The sequence below is a fragment of the Cetorhinus maximus genome, chromosome 2 (genome assembly GCF_964194155.1).
Source record: "Cetorhinus maximus chromosome 2, sCetMax3.hap1.1, whole genome shotgun sequence".
NCBI classification, from domain to species: domain Eukaryota; kingdom Metazoa; phylum Chordata; class Chondrichthyes; order Lamniformes; family Cetorhinidae; genus Cetorhinus; species Cetorhinus maximus.
Genome location: NC_135880.1, coordinates 227,260,506 through 227,270,230, shown reverse-complemented (window position 1 = coordinate 227,270,230; position 9,725 = coordinate 227,260,506). Strand labels below are relative to the sequence as shown.

General features: G+C 46.8%; 1 long non-coding RNA gene across 1 annotated transcript in view; it reads right to left on the bottom strand.

Moving 5' to 3' along the window:
- LOC144671623 (uncharacterized) overlaps nucleotides 1-9,725 on the bottom strand; it is a 1,108,978-nt gene that overhangs the window by 510,383 nt on the left and 588,870 nt on the right. The gene's annotated exons all lie outside the window — the stretch shown is intronic.

Here is a 9,725-nt window from a genome sequence, read left to right as displayed (position 1 = left end):
CTCTCCCCCCCCCTTCTCTCTCTCCCCCCCTTCTCTCTCTCCCCCCCTTCTCTCTCTCCCCCCCTTCTCTCTCTCCCCCCCTTCTCTCTCTCCCCCCCTTCTCTCTCTCCTCCCCTTCTCTCTCTCCCCCCCTTCTCTCTCTCCCCCCCTTCTCTCTCTCCCCCCCTTCTCTCTCTCCCCCCCTTCTCTCTCTCCCCCCCTTCTCTCTCTCCCCCCCTTCTCTCTCTCCCCCCCTTCTCTCTCTCCCCCCCTTCTCTCTCTCCCCCCCCTTCTCTCTCTCCCCCCCTTCTCTCTCTCCCCCCCTTCTCTCTCTCCCCCCCTCCTCTCTCTCCCCCCACTTCTCCCCCCTTCTCTCTCTCCTCCCCCCCTTCTCTCTCTCCTCTCTCCCCCCTTCTCTCTCTCCTCTCTCCCCCCTTCTCTCTCTCCTCTCTCCCCCCTTCTCTCTCTCCTCTCTCCCCCCTTCTCTCTCTCCTCTCTCCCCCCTTCTCTCTCTCCTCTCTCCCCCCTTCTCTCTCTCCTCTCTCCCCCCTTCTCTCTCTCCTCTCTCCCCCCTTCTCTCTCTCCTCTCTCCCCCCTTCTCTCTCTCCTCTCTCCCCCCTTCTCTCTCTCCTCTCTCCCCCCTTCTCTCTCTCCTCTCTCCCCCCTTCTCTCTCTCCTCCCCCCTTCTCTCTCTCCTCCCCCCACTTCTCTCTCTCCTCCCCCCCCTTCTCTCTCTCCTCCCCCCCCTTCTCTCTCTCCTCCCCCCCCTTCTCTCCTCCCCCCCTTCTCTCTCTCCTCCTCCCCTCCTCTCTCTCCCCTAGAGAGTGACTCATCACAGTTCTATATAAGAATGGGACTTTTAAACACACGGTCAGTAAGAGGTGCACAGTCACAGAGGGGAGACTTTGGCCTGAATGAGACAGAGACCGATTGAATGAATTTGGTGCATAGGGGGAAAGAGGTGCTTTAGGTGAGGTTTACTGTAGTAAAGTGTTGCTGAGGGGGGAGTTTGGTGAAGAGTGGGCCTCTTATTCAGCCCCCAGTATTCAATTTCCACTTTGGTGCAGCAGAAGGAGCAGGTAAACCATTAACTGGTATTATTAGTTTTATTGGTATTGTAAAGTTTGCTGGCAGTGCCCTAACCCATTGGGAGGTGTAGGCTTTATTAATTATAATTAATTTGCAATTATTAATTAATTAACACATATTGGAGATGGCAGGGCAGGTGACGGGCTGCGATTGCAGGTTGCGGGAGCTGCTGGGTACCAGTGTGATCCAGGGTCAACACATCTACAGTCAGTGTTTGTGGCTACAGGGACTTTGACTCTGAGTTATTGAGCTGGAGGCTGAGCTGCAGACACTGTGGCACATCAGGGAGGGGGAAAGTTACCTGGACACTTTATTTCAGGAGGCGGGGGTCACACCCCCTAGAGTCTTCTGACTTGGTCAGTGGTCAGGGATAGGAGGGAGTGACTGCAAGTGAGGCAGGTAAAGGGACCCAGAGGGCAGGAGTCCCAGCCTTTGCAATTGTCCAACAGGTTTGAGGTTTTTTTTCAGCTTGTTTGGATGAGAATGGGGGAGCTGCAAGGTGGATAAGTTAACTGACCATGGCACTGTGGTACAGGAAGCCATTCAAGTGGAGAAGTTACAAGGAATGTAGGGGACAGTATAGTTCGAGGGATCGACACTGTTCTCTGCAGCAAAGGACAAAGAAGGAGGTTCTGCATAGTCAGTATGAGGACCTTGGCACGAAATTAAGAAGCAGAACCTCAAAGGTCATCATCTCTGGATTATTACCTGAGCCACGTGCAAATTGGCACGGGACAAATCAGATTAGGGAGATGAATGTGTGGCTCACAGGCTGGTGTGGGAGAAGTGGGTTCTGGTTCATGGGGCACTGGCACCAATACTAGGGAAAGTGGATCTGTACCATTGAGATGATCTACATCTGAACGGTGCTGGGACCAGTGTTCTTGTGAACAGCATAACTAGGGAAGTAGAGAGGGTTTTAAACTAAATAGTGGGAGGAAGGGGTCAAATTTGGGAAGATGTGGTAAATCAAAGAAGAGACCAGGCAAAAGAGACAGGTATTAATGTGGGAAATGAAAAACAGACTGTGACAGGGAGGGATAGAGAGTATAAATCTAACAAATTAGCAGGTGAGACTAGAGGTTATAAAAAGAATAAAACTAAATGTGCTGTATCTGAATGCACGTAGCATTCGAAACAAAACAGATGAACTGAGTTCACATATAGGAATAAATAAGTACAGTTTTATAACCATTACAGTGACATGTTTGCTTGATTGGGACCTGAATATTAAAGGGTGTAGGACACTTTGGAAAGACAGGGAGTGAGGAAAAGGTGGAGGGGCTGCTCTGTGAGTTAATGATGGTATTAGCACAATAGAGAGAGGTGACCGAGATTCAGGAAGCCGGGATGTGGAAAGGGTTTGGGTAGAGATGAGAAATGGTAAAGGCGAGAAGTCACTTGTAGGAGTCATGTACAGGCCCCATAACAGTAACCACACGGGATGGAGCATAAAGGAGGGAATAATGGGAATGTGTCAGAAAGGTACGGTGATAATCATGGGAGATTTTAATCTACATATAGACTGGAAAAATCAGATGGGCAAAGGTAGCCTAGACGAGGAGTTCATAGAATGTTTTCAGGATAGTTTCTCAGAGCAACATGTTCTGGAACCAACCAGAGAGCAGGCTATACTAGACCTGGTGTTGTGCAATGAGATGGGATTAATTAATTACCTCATAGTGAAGGTGCCCTGAGGTAGCAGCAACCATAATATGCCTGAATTTTACATTCAGTTTGAGGGAGAGCGGAGTGGGTCCGAGACTGTATTTGAACTTAAAGAGCAATTTTGAGGTTATGAAAGCAGAGCTGGCCGAAGTGAATCGGCAAATTAGGTTAAGGGATAGGTCAATAGAGATGTAGTGACTAATATTTAAGGGGATATTTCAGAATGCACAAAACAGATACATTCCAATGAGAAAGAAAAAGTCCGAGGGACAGACAGACCATCTGTTGTTAACTAAAAAGGTTAAAGATCGTATCAAACTTAAAGAAAAAATATATAATTGTGCAAAGACAGGTGAAAGGCCAGAAGATTGGACAGAATATAAGGAACAGCAAAGGATGACTAAAAGATTAATAGGGGACTAGTGATCCAGAGACCCAGGGTCATGCTCTGGGGACGCGGGTTCGAATCCCACCCTGGCAGATGAAGGAGTTTGAATTCAATAAAAATCTGGAATTAAAAGTCTAATGATGACCATGAAACCATTGTCGATTGTAGTTAAAAACCCATCTGGTTCACTAATGTCCTTTAGGGAAGGAAATCTGCTGTCCTTACCTGGTCTGGGCCACATGTGACTCTAGATCCACAGCAATGTGGTTGACTCTTACATACCCTCTGAAATGGCCTAGCAAGCCGTTCGTATCAAACCGCTACAAAGTCACATAAAAGGGATGAAACCGGACGGACCACCCGGCATCGACCTAGGCACCGGAAATGACAACGGCAAACTCAGCCCTGTCAACCCTGCAAAGTCATTCTTACTAACATCTGGGGGCTTGTGTCAAAATTGTCACACAGACTAGTCAAGCAACACCCTGACATAGTCATACTTACGGAATCATACCTTACAGATAATGTCCCAGACTCCACCATCACCATCCCTGGGTATGTCCTGTCCCACCAGCAGGACAGGCCCAGCAGAGGTGGCGGCACAGTGGTATACAGTCAGGAGAGAGTTGCCTGGGAGTCCTCAACATTGACTCTGGACCCCATGAAGTCTCATGGCATCAGGTCAAACATGGGCAAGGAAACCTCCTGCTGATTACCACGTACCGCCCTCCCTCAGTTGATGAATCAGTGCTCCTCCATGCTGAACACCACTTGGAGGAAGCCCTGAGGGTGGCAAAGGCACAGAATGTACTCTGGGTGGGGGACTTCAATGTCCATCACCGAGAGTGGCTCGGTAGCACCACTACTGACCGAGCTGACCAAATCCTAAAGGACATAGCTGCTAGACTGGGTCTGTGGCAGGTGGTGAGGGAACCAACAAGAGGGAAAAACATACTTGACCTCATCCTCACCAACCTGCCTGCACAAGATGCATCTGTCCATGACAGTATCGGTAGGAGTGACCACAGACAGTCATTGTGGAGACAAAGTCCCGCCTTCACATTGAGGATACCCTCCATCGTGTTGTGTGGCACTACCACTGTGCCAAATGGGATAGATTTCAAACAGATCTAGCAACTCAAGACTGGGCATCCATGAGGCGCTGTGGGCCATCAGCAGCAGCAGAATTGTATTCAAACACAATCTGTAACCTCATGGCCCGGCATATCCCCCACTCTACCATTACCATCAAGCCAGGGGATCAACCTGGTTCAATGAAGAGTGCAGGAGGGCATGTCAGGAGCAGCACCAGGGATAACTAAAAATGAGGTGTCAACCTGGTGAAGCTATAACACAGGATTACTTTTGTGCCAAACAGCATAAGCAGCAAGTGAAAGACAGGACTAAGTGATCCCACAACCCAACGGATCAAATCTAAGCTCTGCAGTCCTGCCACATCCAATCGGGAATGGTGGTGGACAATTAAACAACTCACTGGAGGAGCAGGCTCCACAAATATCTCCATCCTCAATGTTGGAGGAGCCCAGCACATCAGTGCAAAAGATAAGGCTGAAGCAACTGCAACAATCTTTCAATTCAATTCACTCCACTTGATATCAAGAAACGGCTGAAGGCACTGGATACTGCAAAGGCTATGGGCCCTGACAATATTCCAGCAATAGTACTGAAGACTTGTGCTCCAGGATTTGCCATGCCCCTGGCCAAGCTGTTCCAGTACAGCTACAACACTGGCATCTACCCAGCTATGTGGAAAATTGCCCAGATATGTCCTGTACACAAAAAACAGGACAAATCCAACCCGGCCAATTACTGCCCCATCAGTCTACTCTCCATCATCAGTAAAGTAATGGAAGGGGTCATCAACAGTGCTATCAAGCAGCACCTGCTTTGCAATAACCTGCTCACTGATGCCCAGTCTGGGTTCCGCCAGGGCCACTCAGATCCTGACCTCATTATATCCTTGGTTCAAACATGGACAAAAAAGCTGAACTCCCAGGTTGAGGTGAGAGTGACTGCCCTTGACATCAAGGCAGCATTTGACCGAGTGTGGCATCAAGTGGGGCTGTTCACTGATGATTGCACAATGTTCAGCACCATTCACGACTCCTCAGATACTGAAGCAGTCCATGTCCAAATGCAGCAAGTCCTGGACAATATCCAGGCTTGGGCTGACAAGTGGCAAGTAACATTCGTGCCACACAAGTGCCAGGCAATGACCATCTCCAACAAGAGAGAATATAACCATTGTCCTTTGACATTCAATTGCATTACCATCACTGAATCCCCCACTATTAACTTCCTGGGGGTTATCATTAATTAGAAACTGAACTGGACTAGCTATATAAATACTGTGGCTACAAGAGCAGGTCAGAGGCTGGGAATCCTGCAACAAGTAACTCACCTCCTGACTTCCCAAAGCCTGTCCACCATCTACAAGGCACAAGTCAGGAGTGTGATGGAATACTCTCCACTTGCTTGGGTGAGTGCAGCTCCCACAACACTCAAGAAGCTCGACACCATCCAGGACAAAGCAGCCGCTTGATTGGTACCACATCCCCAAACATTCACTCCCTCCACCACTGATGCACAGTAGCAGCAGTGTATACCATCTACAAGATGCACTGCAGGAATTCACCAAGGCTCCTTCGACAGCACCTTCCAAACCCACGACCACTACCATCTAGAAGGACAAGGGCAGCAGATAGATGGGAACACCACCACCTGGAAGTTACCCTCCAAGTCAGTCACCATCCTGACTTGGAAATATATCGCCGTTCCTTCACTGTCGCTGGGTCAAAATCCTGGAACTCCCTCCCTAACAGCACTGTGGGTGTACCTACACCACATGGACTGCAGCGGTTTAAGAAGGCAGCTCACCACCACCTTCTCAAGGGCAACTAGGGATGGGCAAGAAATGTTGGCCCAGCCAGCCACACCCACATCCCGTGAATGAATTTTAAAAAGCAGCGAGAAATTAGAGTATGAGAGAAAGCTAGCCAGAAATACAAAAACAGATTGTAAGAGTTTCTATAAATATTTAAACACGAAACAAGTTAAGTGTTGGTGCTATAGAAAGTAAGTCCGGGGAATTAATATTGGAAAACAAGGAGGTGACAGATGAATTGAACAGGTATTTTGCATCGGTCTTCACTATAGAGGATACAAGTAATATCACAGAAATAGCTGTAAATCAGGAAAAGGAAGGGAGGGAGGAACTCAGGAAAATTACAATCACCAGGGAAGTGGGAATAAGCAAATTGTTGGCTGACAAGTGCCCAGGTCCTGAAGGACTTCATCCTGGGGTCTTAAAAGAAGTGGCTAGTGAGATAGTTGATGTATTGGTTTTAATTTTCCAAAATCCCCTAGATTCAGGGAAGGTTCCATTAGATTGGAAAATAGCAAATGTAACTCCTTTATTCAAAAAGTGGGGGAGACTGAAAGCAGGAAACTACAGGCCAGTTAGCTTAACATCTATCATAGGGAAAATGTTAGAAACTATTATTAAAGATGTTAAAGCAGAGCACTTGGAAAAATTCAAGGTAATCTGGCAGAATCAACATAGTTTTGTGAAAGGCAAATCATGTTTAACCAATTTATTGGAGTTCTTTGAAGGAGTAAAGTGTGCTGTGGATAAAGGGGAACCAGTGGATGTACTGTACTTAGATTTCCAGAAGGCATTTGATAAAGTGCCACATCAAAGGTTATTGCAGAAAATAAAAGCTTGTGGTGTAGGGGGTAACATATTGGCCTGGATAGAAGATTGGCTAGCAAACAGGAAGCAGAGAGTTGGCATAATGGGTCTTTTTCAGGTTGGCAGGATGTAATGAGTGGTGTGTCACAGGGATCAGTGCTGGGATCTCAAAAAGAGAGGCATATTATCCAAATGGTGAGAGAATACAGAGCTCTGAGATGCAGAGGGATCTGGGTGTCCTAGTACATGAATCACTAAAGGTTAGTATACAGATACAGCAAGTAATTAGGAAAGCTAATAGAATGTTATTGTTTATTGCGAGGGAAATTGAATACAAAAGTAGGGAGGTTATTTTTACTATATCTATTTTTCCTTAGTTCTGTTGAAGAGTCATACGGACTCGAAACGTTAACTGTGTTCCTCTCCGCAGATGCTGTCAGACCTGCTGAGTTTTTCCCGGTATTTTTATTTTTGTTTTGGATTTCCAGCATCCGCAGTTTTTTGTTTTTACAAAAGTATGGAGGTTATGCTTCAGTTGTACAGCTCAATGGTGAGACCACACCTGGAGTATTGTGTACAGTATCGGTCTCCTTACTTTTAGGAAAGATATAAATGAGTTGGAAGCAGTTCAGAGAAGGTTTACTAGACTAATACCTGGAATGGGTGGGTTGTCTTATGAGGAAAGGTTGGACAGGTTAGGCTTGTATCTGCTGGAGTTTAGAAGAGTAAGAGGCAACTTGATTGAAACATATAAGATCCTGAGGGGTCTTGACAGGGTGGATGTGGAGAGAATGTTTCCTCTTGTGGGAGAATCTAGAACTAGGGGTCACTGTTTAAAATAAGGGGTCGCTCATTTAAAACAGAGATGAGGCAAAAATTTTTCTCTCAGAGGGTCGTGAGTCTTTGGAATTCTCTTCCTGAAAAGGTGGTGGAAGCAGAGTCTGAATAGTTTTAAGACAGAGGTGGATAGATTCTTGATGAGCAAGGGGGTGAAAGGTTATCAGGGGTAGATGGGATGCAGATTTCAGGTTACTCTCAGATCAGCCATGATCTTATTAAATGGCGGAGCAGGCTCGAGGGGCTGAATGGCCTACTCCTGCCCCTTGTTTGTATGTTCATATTTAACACCAGCTGAATCGATGGTGGACCCAGAGAATAAGAACAGAAGGAACAGGAACAGCGAGTAGACCATTCACACTCACTCACACACTCTCACATACACACACAAACACACACGTTCTCACACACACATACACACTCTCACACATACACAAACACTCTCAAACACACACATACATACTCTCCCTCTCTCTCACACACACACACAGACAGACACTCTCTCTCACACACACACACTCTCACAGACACACACACACTCTCTCTCACACACACAAACACAGATACACTCTCTCTCACACACACATGTACACACTCTCTCTCTCACAGACACACACGCACTCTCACGCACACACACACAGACACACACTCTCTCTCACACACACACATTCTCTCTCTCAACACACACATACACTCTCACACACACAAACACAGACACACTCTCTCACACACACGTACACACTCTCTCTCTCACGCACACACAGGCACTCTCTCTCTCACATACACATGCACACACACACAGACACACACTCTCACACACACACACACAGACACTCTCTCTCTCACACACACACACACTCTCACATACACACAAACACACGTTCTCACACACACGCGCACGCTCATACACACAGACACTCTCTCTCTCACATACACACATACAGACAGACACTCACACACACACAGACACACTCTCTCACACACAGACACACTCTCTCATACACACACATACAGACAGACACTCTCTCACACACACAGACACACTCTCACACATACACAAACATCTCAAACACACACATACATACTCTCTCGCTCTCTCACACAGACAGACAGACACTCTCTCTCTCACACACACACACAGACACTCTCTCTTTCACACACACACACACACACACACAGACACTCTCACACACACACAGACATTCTCTTTCTCTTTCACAGACACACACACTCTCTCTTACATACACACACACAGACACACTCTCTCACACACAGACACACACTTTCTCTCTCTCACACACACACTCTCTCTCACAGACACACATGCACTCTCTCTCACACACACACACAGACACTCTCTCACACACATACACACACACTCTCTCACACACACACACTCTCTCACACATATACACACACTCTCTCACCCACACACACACTCTCTCTCACACACACACAATCTCTCTCTCACACACACACAATCTCCCTCTCACACACATACACACACTCTCGCTCTCACACACTCACACACACGCAGGCATTCGCTCTCAGACACACACATGCTCTCTCTCTCACACACATACACTATGTGTTTCGCACACACACACTCTCACACACACTCACACACACTCACTCTCAAACACACACACTCACACACACACACACACAGATACACACTCTCAAACACACAAACACTCATTCTCTCGCACACACACTCTCTCAAACATGCGCACATACACTCTCTCAAACACACACACACACTCTCTCTCATACACACAGACACTCTCTCTCTCTCTCACACACACATTCACACACACACAGACACTCTCACACACACACTCTCTCAAACACACACACATTCTCTCTCATACACACATTCTCTCTCTCTCACACAAACACATACAAGAAGAGATGATTTCTGAAGATGTAACATGCACTTGGATTACTAACAGAGAGAAATGAAACAGGTTAATTGTTTACATAATTCTGAAGATGGTAATTGAGATGTTGCAGGCCTGAAGAATTCTCTACAACAAAAACAGAATTACCTGG